The sequence below is a fragment of the Diplotaxodon limnothrissa genome, linkage group LG20 (genome assembly GCF_057381915.1).
Source record: "Diplotaxodon limnothrissa isolate DT_005_m linkage group LG20, D_limnothrissa_male_GT1.1, whole genome shotgun sequence".
NCBI lineage: Eukaryota > Metazoa > Chordata > Actinopteri > Cichliformes > Cichlidae > Diplotaxodon > Diplotaxodon limnothrissa.
In genome coordinates, this window is record NC_140615.1 from 11,370,893 (window position 1) to 11,382,396 (window position 11,504).

General features: G+C 36.6%; 1 pseudogene; it reads left to right on the forward strand.

The window, feature by feature from the left end:
* Positions 1-290: 290 nt before the first annotated feature.
* On the forward strand, positions 291-10,677 carry LOC146610607 (uncharacterized; annotated as a pseudogene).
* Positions 10,678-11,504: the final 827 nt, after the last annotated feature.

An 11,504-nucleotide genomic window follows, 5' to 3' on the forward strand; every position in this document is an offset into this window, starting at 1 on the left:
TGAATTGAAACAACCCGGTGTGTCTCCATCACAATCGTCTACATCCCTCGAAAAGGTAAAGTATTTTCCACATAACATTTCTGTCATGAAATTACATCACCTATTTTTAATAAAGTCTTTCTGATGCATTATAGGACTGGAGTAGAAATTCATCAAACACAAGTGACAGTAGTAATGCTGAAGAGGAATTCTACAAATGCTCTTTGCCACAGCAGCCATGCTTTTTTTTCATTGATCAGAAAGACTGGCAAGACATAAAAAAAACACAGAAAGGGAGGCTTTTCAAAAGTATGCAGTGGACTAATGTTGTAGCCACTGGCATTAAGTCAGTACACCCATTTTGCAGTTTTGGATTTAAGAGGCATACCATCAAGACCAGTCAGTCACATTCTAAGACGGCTGTATTCTCATGTACGGGATACTGCCGTTTTAAGGATTGTCCAGTGACTGTGAAAGTGGAGGTTAAAGATGAAAAAACCCTGAAGGCTGATGTGCTTTTCCAAGGAGGTGAGGTGTGCCACAACACAAAGGAAATAAAAACAAGACCTGTGCGTGGACAGTCCAGAGATGTTTTAGCAGAAAAACTTGAAACCAAATTGCCAAGAAGTCTTTATCTGGATTCTCTAAATCTAATACCAGAAAAAGCTTTCCAAGCAGGGTGTCGGGATGAGGCTCCATCTAAAGATGTCTTGAAAAATATTGCCTTGTCCCACAGAAAAAAAACAGAGACCTCATTTAAATGAGATGACCAGTCTGCAAATGTTAATAGACAGACAGCAAGGACTTCCAAACGAAGTCCTTCAGAGAGTGCTCCTGCATCCAAAAGGTATAATGCTGTGGTCCACAAAAACACTTTCAGTGTTTTACCAGCGGTGCAAAGACGACATAGTATATTTTGATGCAACAGGAAGCATTATCTCTAAAGACAATGCTTCTGCTAATCCGTACTATGTGTATGAAGTGATAGTTAGAAATCCCTTCAAGGGATCATCACCTCTACCAACAGCAACTTTTGTAACATGTGACCATACCACTGCCTCTGTTACATATTTTCTACAAGCATTTCAAACAGAGCTTACACGAATGTATGGAAGCAGGGCAAACAAAAGGCCAGTAATGATCATATGTGATGGCTTACTGGTGCTTCTCCAGTCCATTGCTGTAACATTCTGCAGAGCAAGTTTGGAAGACCTTTTGGAGCGATACTTCCAGGTTATCACAGGACAGTTAGACACGGATAACTTCAACATACCCATTCTCCACCGGTGTTTGAGTCACATCATGAAGAACGCAAAGGATCTTTGCAAAAAGAGGTATTTGTGCTCGAGTCTGTGAGTACGATTGTTATTTTTCTGTTTTAAGTATTTCTCCGGTGTTAGTGTACTTGCCCTTGTAGTTATTGTTGACTTTCTAATTCATGTCTATTATAATTATATTTTGCAATTGTTTTTTCTGCTAATGATTAGACTTTGTGTTTAGTATGCATATTGTTTATATGCTTTTTTTCACTATAGACTACAGAAACACTACAAATTTGGCATGCACGTTTTTGGATTACTGGCCTGTTCTTCAAACTTGAAAGACATGGATGGCATCATTATAAGTGCAACAGTTGTTTTCAAAAGTCCATGCAGTGGACCAGAAGTGAAAAAACACCTGCAGAACCTCAAAATGCTGATCGATCAGACGGGGAATGGGGATGCTGAAGAAACAGACATCATTCCAGAGGATTATAAGGTAATTTTAAAATTCATCTTGGATTTCAATGTTTCAGATATTAATTGTGTTCATGATGTAGTGTGACACCAATAACATCGTTTTGTAGTATATTTATGTGTTTTTAAAAACGATTAAGACTTTCTTTAAAAATCAAAAGACATTGTAATCATATGATATTTCAATTTTTATTTCAGACAGATATTGTTCATTCATCACTTAAAAAGCACTTTGTCGAAGTAATTGCCAGTGCCCACCTTGATGTGACTGGACCACTGAATGTGTACTATGCACCAGCATTCATTTCAAGTATTTCAAAGTACTTTCTACCACATGCTACCTTGTGGTCAGGAATGCTGCTTGGTATGTCTTGTTTTGGTCAATCAACACTTATATGTTGTTATTTATGTGCTTTATTGATTAAAAATTCTGTCTTTTCTTTAGGAGACCTTGGACGGCATGGGAAAGGCTCAGCGTATCGCTTTCTCAGTAAACGGTACAATCATGTGTCGAAGTTTAAGAAGCAGGTAGAATAAGTTAATACAGTAAAAGAAACATTATGCTGAATTCGGCCAAAGTGTAAATGATGTAATTAACATTTTCAGAACTACACTGAAGACAATCGAACGCAAGGGATAATGGAAAAAAGTCAATGGGACCTGAAAAGGATTCGCTTTGAACGAAGGCGTCTCACTAGACTAGATGACTTTGTGCAAATATATCAAAGGAAACATGATGCTCTTCTCCGAGAATATGGCGATGTAGGCAAAAAAAGGATGAAGGTGAGGTTTAAATAGGATAATTTAAATTTTGGGACAGATTTTGTGCAGTTTTTACACAACAACAGTCATTCGCACTGCTGTTTTTGAATTTATCAAATCTGTAATGTATATTCACATTCACATTAGAAATGTTTTTTTCTTTTTGTGCATTCTTTAGTCTAAAATGTCTTTGGTACTGTCATTGTGACTTTGTGTTATTAACAAACATTTTCTCAAATGCATTACATGTGGTTAGAATGACATTTCAGACGTGATAAATATAGGAGCTTATTAGACTAACAACTGTAATTAAACAAAAGACAGGAAGCATTAAGCATTTTACGGTAACTAAATTTGGGATTACAGTAAATGTCCTTGACGGTTTGCATGTTTGTAATCTTTTAAACATGAAGATCAGATCTAAAAAGTATTGTTAATTATTTAAAAATTATACTTTTCAGTCTTACCGAGTGGAGACCGAGAAGTGGAAGAAAAAAAGTCGAAAACGAAAAGGCTTCTATGTAACTCCTCTGATGGGAAAACGAGTCAAACAGGTAAGGTATCATCATTTTTTTCTATCATCTATGCATGTCACTAAAACATTTTCTATTAGAAAGGTTGTGTGTTCTAATCAAATTTAAATGTGTACTTTGCTTTTCTTTTTTTTACAATTGTTCAATTAGTTATGTAAAAAATACTGTAATCTTACTGTAATTCTCTTTATGCTCCTGTGATTTAATTCATTTTATGCATATTTATGAAAGTAAATAACGATGTTAACTATACATAAATGTACAGTAATTATAACTCATCTATGTGTTAAAAATGTTTTGTATACATCAAATAACCATGTTAAGTCCCATAATACATTTTCTAATTAAAAACATCATTAGTCTTTCACAGCTTTTAGGAAAACTTTGTTAATGAAAATCTTGATATTGTACACTCCACACATGGCAACAGCTACCCATAAAATACTTGATGTTAGTGAAATAATTATCATTATTGTTAGTTATTGCTGTTGTAGAAGACCATTTATATCACTTAAAATTTTGTTTGGAAAATGCAGTAACATATAAACACAGACAAAGACTGTATATTGTCTAAACCTATGTATGTATTAGAGATCAAGAATAATTTAAGTTCTGCTAAAGACATACATTGTCATGTGTGTTCTGTAATTAATCTGTGTTCTTCCATGTAAAGTAGTAATTATATTATTTTTATAAGGATCATCAAGAAGAACCACCACACTCAGATGTGCCCACAGAGCAGACTGAAGCTGTCACTAAACAGGTTTGATATATACATACACAACACCCAGCACGCCCCTGCGGGCGGTTATTTATTTATTTATTTTTTGTATCCTTCAAGCTCGGGTCCTCTACCAGAGGCCTGGGAGCTTGAGGGTCCTGCGCAGTATCTTAGCTGTTCCCAGGACTGCACTCTTCTGGACAGAGATCTCCAATGTTGTTCCCGGGATCTGCTGGAGCCACTCGCCTAGCTTGGGAGTCACCGCACCTAGTGCTCCGATTACCACGGGGACCACCGTTACCTTCACCCTCCACATCCTCTCGAGCTCTTCTCTGAGCCCTTGGTATTTCTCCAGCTTCTCGTGGTCCTTCTTCCTGATATTGCTGTCATTCGGAACTGCTACATCGATCACTACGGCCGTCTTCTTCTGTTTGTCTACCACCACTATGTCCGGTTGGTTAGCCACCACCATTTTGTCCGTCTGTATCTGGAAGTCCCACAGGATCTTAGCTCGGTCATTCTCCACCACCCTTGGGGGCATCTCCCATTTTGACCTCGGGACTTCCAGGTTATACTCGGCACAGATGTTCCTGTACACTATGCCGGCCACTTGGTTATGGCGTTCCATGTATGTCTTGCCTGCTAGCATCTTGCACCCTGCTGTTATGTGCTGGATTGTCTCTGGGGCATCTTTACACAGCCTGCACCTGGGGTCTTGCCTGGTGTGATAGACCCCAGCCTCTATGGATCTTGTACTCAGAGCTTGTTCTTGTGCTGCCATGATTAGTGCCTCTGTGCTGTCTTTCAGTCCAGCTTTGTCCAGCCACTGGTAGGATTTCTGGATATCAGCCACCTCCTCTATCTGCCAGTGGTACATACCGTGCAGGGGCCTGTGCTTCCATGATGGTTCCTCGTCTCCCTCCTCTTTCTTGGGTTTCTGCTGCCTGAGGTATTCACTGAGCACTCGGTCAGTTGGGGCCATCTTCCCAATGTATTCTTGGATGTTCGTTGTCTCATCCTGGACTGTGGTGCTGACACTCACCAGTCCCCGGCCCCCTTCCTTCCGCTTAGCGTACAGCCTCAGGGTACTGGACTTGGGGTGAAACCCTCCATGCATGGTAAGGAGCTTTCTTGTCTTTATGTCAGTGGCTTCTATCTCCTCCTTTGGCCAGCCTATTACCCCAGCAGGGTACCTGATCACGGGCAGGGCGTACGTGTTGATGGCCCGGATCTTGTTCTTACCATTCAGCTGACTCCTCAGGACTTGCCTGACCCTCTGCAGGTACTTGGTGGTTGCAGCTTTTCTAGCGGCCTCTTCATGGTTCCCATTTGCCTGCGGGATCCCCAGGTACTTGTAACTGTCCCCTATGTCTGCAATGTTGCCTTCTGGTAGTTCAATCCCCTCAGTTCTGACTACCTTCCCTCTCTTTGTTACCATTCGTTACCATATATATATGTATTTATATAAATTATTTAATTGTATCAAAGAAACTATTATTATAATTACTGATTTTACTTTACTTTATTTTATTTTTTTTGTAAACACTAACACTTAATTATCATTTTAAAGATGTTGCTAGTAAATATTTATTAAGGGAACCTTCTAAAAGAAAAGCAAGCTTGCTTTTCATTTAAATACTTTGAAAGTAGTTCTCCCGGATGCTCCTCGAAGAAGCCTTGAAAACAACAACACCAATGGCCAAATTACATCCCTGAACAGTGACAATATATTTTGTTTTTAATCATTGGCTATAGATATAAATATTGTATCTCTGTACTCATATTCTCATAACCTACAGATGACGATATGAATGAAAAAAATTTAATTTTACAATTCATCACCCATTAAAAAATGTGGCCGCTGATGTTTTTAATTTTTCATATCACAGTCAGTGATCCATATTTTGCTTCATTGATTATTACTTGTTGACAATCGTTCATATTTTTGATCCGATAATCTTGAAGGCCAGCCATAATACTGATTCATATCATGACTTATGTTCGTTGGTTCCTTTGTTCTTCGAGCAACTTAAAAGATCGAGTTAATTGGGTCGTCAAGAAGTCACTTCTTTTTCTAAGAATAATGTCAGTCAGTAGTATTCGCGTAAAAATGATTGAAAAAGTCCGGTCATGAAAGGCATTTAAACTGTTGGATTGATTGCTCAATACTGTTTAAAAAAAAAAAAGCAAGACATTTTAATATCTATCTATCGATCGATAGATCGATAGATAGATATACATAGAGAATGAGAGAGAGAGAGAGAGAGAGAGAGAGAGAGAGAGATAAATATGTGAGTGTGTGTTTTTAAATTTTAATGTTATTATGTGAGAACAATGAAAATTTGGATCTAATAGCACTAGTTCATGCTTTCTAATACAGCAGGTAATACAAAGAAAGGATGGCTGGCATCTATAGTAGTTTTGCCTAATCTAATTTTGAAATACATTGTTGTTGAGCTATACTTGACCTTGAATAATATGTTTATTACAATCTCTGTATTCATCTTACTTAAATTTTTTATAATGTTATGAATTCTATATTTACTTTGTTATTTAAATTTTTTTGTTTTTCATTTTGAAAATTTTCTCACAAGGATGAAGAAGAACAAGCAGCAACACAAAAAGGGATAATGTCAGCACATCTCACGCAAGATGTAAACATTTCACTGTGGATTGCTGATCTCTGCAAGTTTCAAGTGGACGCTGTTGTCAATGCAGCAAATACCATGTTACAACATTGTGGTGGGCTGGCATTGGCGATCTCAGAATGTGGTGGGACAAAAATACAGAAAGAGAGCAATAATTACATAGCAGAAAACGGACCTCTGCGGACTGGAGAAGCTATTGTAACAAGTGCTGGGAACCTGTCTTGCCAAAAAATTATTCACGTAGTGGGACCATGTCTGCAAAGCAAACCATCAGCCAAAGATGTCACACAAGCAAAACCAATGTTGCGACAGGCCATAATCAGTGTTTTGCAAAAGGCCAAGGAGCACAAAATGTGTTCTATTGCAATTCCAGCAGTAAGTTCAGGAATATACAACTTTCCTGCCAGGGAATGTGCTGATGTGATTGTTCAAACAATCTATGACCATGTAAAAAATAAGACTAAAAAATCAGCACCATTTACAATAAATCTTGTGGACAAGGAGGAAAAAAATGCAAAGGAACTGGAGAGGGCGTGCAAAGAACTGTTGAAGGACCCATTTCCAAACAGTGAAGGACAAGGAAATCAGAATGAGGATCCAACTCCAACTTCCATAAGTCAGGTGATCATGGTTTTTGTGATATTAAGGTTTTAATTATGGTAATGTATTTTTGATTTATATCAATTTGAAAATATTAAATGCAAGGCAAAAATTACACTTTAAAACAGTGAATTAGAATATAGTAGCACACCACACATATTAAACAATATTTAAATGGTAATGTGTTTTAATTTATGATAGAGCACAGACGATATAGAACGATGCGATGTGCGAAACACCTCCAGAAAAGTACAGGAGGAAAAGGGCAACACATTGGATAAATTACAGGTAAATCAATGTGTATTATACTGTCTTTAGCTTCAATGAAATCACAACAAAAAGTCATAACATCATGATCACTAGAGTTGCTGCTATGTCATTCAGACACAGTTCGGAAACATGCAGAGGGTTACATGAGAATAACATGTGTGTAGGGTAATTTCCAATAAACCAAGTTCAAAAAAGGAGAGTCTATGGCTGACGCGTGTTCCTGGTTTCCAAAAGAAATGCTTCCAGTTGCATTATGATTTGAAGACTGTTTATTTATTACAAACTGAAGATGTAACAATGAACTCCTTCCTAAAAAAGCATGAAAGTTCCAAAAAATAGCAGTTATCCATAACTAGCTGTGCACACGGTCAGAAAACCGTGAGACTCCTAACCTCTATGTCCATGCTCCTCCCCTTCCCTCTCACACACTCACACAGGGTTTCATGCTACTATTGCACTTACATACTTAGTGAGAGGTACCCCCTTTTAGGTTCCAATCCCAAAACAGTGATTTAAAATTACTTTATGTAAACACATATATTTTCACATTTATTAATCCTGAAAAGATGACTTATGTAATGAATCTATGAATTATAAAACAAACATGAACTCAATCGTAAATAAAAATATAAAGCAGACGTCTGGCGCTTACAATGTGAATTTTTATGTTTGAAATTTTTGTGCAAAACTAAGGCTTATGTATTCTGTTATGATGAAAACTTTTTCTGTTCCCTTTAAACTATTCATCCTTTTTACAGCTTTTCCAAGCTAATTAATTATTGATTGTGGTAGGTAGACTGATGTCAAATTGAGTTATTAGTATTCACAAATTAAATTTGAAAGTAACAATCTTGTGCACATCAAACAACTTTTCAATAAATACTTAACTTGTCATAAAAAATGTATTAGGTCTCTATAATGGTATAACACATAGTCATTTATATGTCTTGATGAATTGTCAATCATCCTTTTTATGTCAAACTGAAAAACTTGATTCCATTCATCTGGACGTAGCTTTTTCAGTGGGAGAAAAGTTTCGTCAATCATCCAAGTGACTTCTTCAGTCTAATCTTACTGCAGTTTTCCCCCAAATTATAAAGAGAACATTATCATTCTAAGTTAAACCAGCAAACTGAAGTAATGATCAGTTGCGGGGTGAGTTGCTTCATCATAACTATGCAAATTGGTATGACCATTGATCAAGAACGACTCATCAAAGACCACTAATAAATGCCCATGAGTCAGTATGCAAATGTACATTTTGTAAGATGCGGTACATCTGGAGTTATTTGTGTACTTTTTTGACAATGTCAAAAGCATTACTTACTCTTGTGCCACAAATACAAATACACTGTTTATGTTGCCCATAGGTCACTGCACTGTGGAAAAGACAGGAAACCGAAATTGTTGTTGCTGTGATTCCATCACAAATAAAAGGGAACAACTTTATAGTTCACCACAGCGAGCTGAAATCACTGGAACCTCATCAATGGTTAACAGGCGGGGTACGTGGAAAAGACAGACTACAAAATAAATGAAGCTGTATTTTAATTACTGTGTTACATAACCTTTCAAACCAAAAATTTAATTTCCTGGTGTTTGTTTTGGTTTATTGCTATTCATAGAGCAAAAACATCACTGATCTTAATGCTGTTCCCATATCAACAACACATTTTAGCATCCACGTTACACAGTTGGAATGTTTTTATAGACAGAGCTATTGTTTATACATGCTTTAGTCTTAAATGGATTTGTTACTGTGCTGATGCACTTGAATCTTAAAAGGTTTTATACTGTTGTCAGTCACAACTCCAGATCACTAACTTTCATGCGTAATGACCAGCATTGCTTTAATTTAAAATAAATAAATAGCCGTAAAAAATTAAAAAAATATCTATCAAATTATTTAAAAAAGTGAAATTGTCTAAGACGAACTTTCAGTCTTGAGTCACATTTTGTTATCCAGATTTTCCATGAAAACACAACTAAAGGATTTAATAATGTTCTGTGATATTGTAACTTTGATATTTATTGGAGTATATTGTTTTTTAAATCTGTTTTTATTAAAATGTGAAACGTTAATAAGCACAAAATGTTGCTTCAATCTCCTGTTCATGGCTGACAGGAGTCACCCACAGTGTGGTCTTCGGTTGATATAAACCTTCTGCCTCGATATCTGCTTTGTTGTATTTTCATAATTTGTCTTCTGTGTACTTTGGTTTTATATAGTGTTTATTTGAGTTACTGTTATTATACTGTTAGCTCAATATATTCTTTCCTTTTGTAATGTTTGACATAAACTAGCTATATTTTGATAGAGAAAATCACATATAAAATCAGTCAGCCAATCAATGAAAATGAAAGTGCGTTTGAGTGCTTTAGAGAGTAAAATTCTTACATTGATAGCACTACATTATTAATTAATCATGGATTACATATTTTCTAAAATGTAACATAATTAGCAGTTTAAGTTGACCTCTCTTCATTATTCAATGTTTTTTTTGTACAAGATCATAGAGTGTGCCCTGCATGAAATTGCCGGAAAGTTGGATTTGGGCAGTAAGGTATACATACTGAACCACTACACTGCCGGTGTCATCCTGTTCGGGAAAAGAGAAATGATGAGGAGGCACTGTTTGTCAAAGGTAATAAATACATATACATATTTCAATATAAATATATTTGTATTTTACATTGTGTTAATGCTTTGTTAACAGGTCAACTTTGACAACTACCAGGCAATTGTTTCGTTTGTGAACGTTGGAAATGTTCACTGGAAGTTCCTGGTTAGTACTAACACAAATTTTCCTCCAGAAAATTCATATTTTGAATAAAAAAAACGCAATATTATGGAATAATTAGGGTTTTGTTTTTCAAATTATGTACTGTTAGTGCCATAAAATTTCATCCCTGGAAACCTTTTTTACTTTGTGAGACAAATGGATTCATCAAACCCAGATTTGTGGTGTCTTTGATCTCCCACTATGAAGTCCTGCGCGTCAAATGCCAGTATACTGTAATGCTAATTGTTTCCTATCATTTTCCATTAAAAACTGAAATTTACGGTATTCGACTGTAGTAAATCTTGTGTGGACAAATAAGATAATAGCAAATGGAATCTGTAAATCACCTTGACTTATTGTAATAGGGATTGATGGGGATTGATGTAATAATATCTTTTATAACTGCTTTTCCTGGGCTCATTTTAACAATCAGCTGTAATAACTGATCAAACTAGTTTTATTCAAACCTCTCAAGCATGATAAAAGACATATTTTTATCTGTAATTACTGGCTAGAGAATTAATTGTATTATCTTTTCTGTTACAGTACCTAAGTAAAGCAGACAGCTGTCTTTACCTTGTTGATCCAGCACGCAACAAAAGAGAGCTTGAAGAATCCAAAGTGGCAGCACAAAAATTCAGGTAAATGTTATTTTTCCAAAATTAAAAAATTATCATTTACTTTTATAGTTGTGCAGTGTTTTCCAAATTTGTAGGCCAGGCCTTATCGGTGGGCTGGGATGGTAATGTGTGTAAGGACAAGAAAGACATTGTGGACAAAACAAGACACCCCCCATAATCTTTAGTGACAATATTGTAGTTAGTTAAATGGTCTGATTGTTCACATCTGTATTTTCTTTGATTGTGGTAAAATAATGTGTGCCCCAGTCTCCAAAAATGACATAGTGCAGGAAGCGTAGTTATTCCTCCGTTACACCACAAGAGGGAGTATCCCCTAAAATGAGCAGCTCTAGCGGGAGTAAAGAAGCCAGCCACTACCCATAAGGCAGTGCGCCTATAAGCGTTATGTGAGACTGCAAAAGTGTGTAACGCTGTGCTATGTCCATGTATATATTTGCAGGTAAGCAGATACAAGATGGTAAATAACTTAAAATGTGTCTACAGATGAGTCCACGGGGTTGCAGAGAATGTGGGAAAGTTGGCCGTTAATCCCCACTATGTGTCATTAGTGTATAAGTTATTGGTAGCAATGTGAATTAGCTGTGATGCTAACGATTAGCAGCTAGATCTGATTCATTAGTCTGTGTGGAAACCTCGTGGCACTTTTGTGGATTTATACCTGTACCGGGCTGTAATCACAGCAGATGTAGACTGGTGGATCACACTACCTTGTGTTTATGTTTATTTCATTGTTCCACTGTAAGAAATATTAGTGATTTGAGTTTAAACACTACCCATAAGGCAGTGCGCCTATAAGCGTTATGTGAGACTGCAAAAGTGTGTAACGCTGTG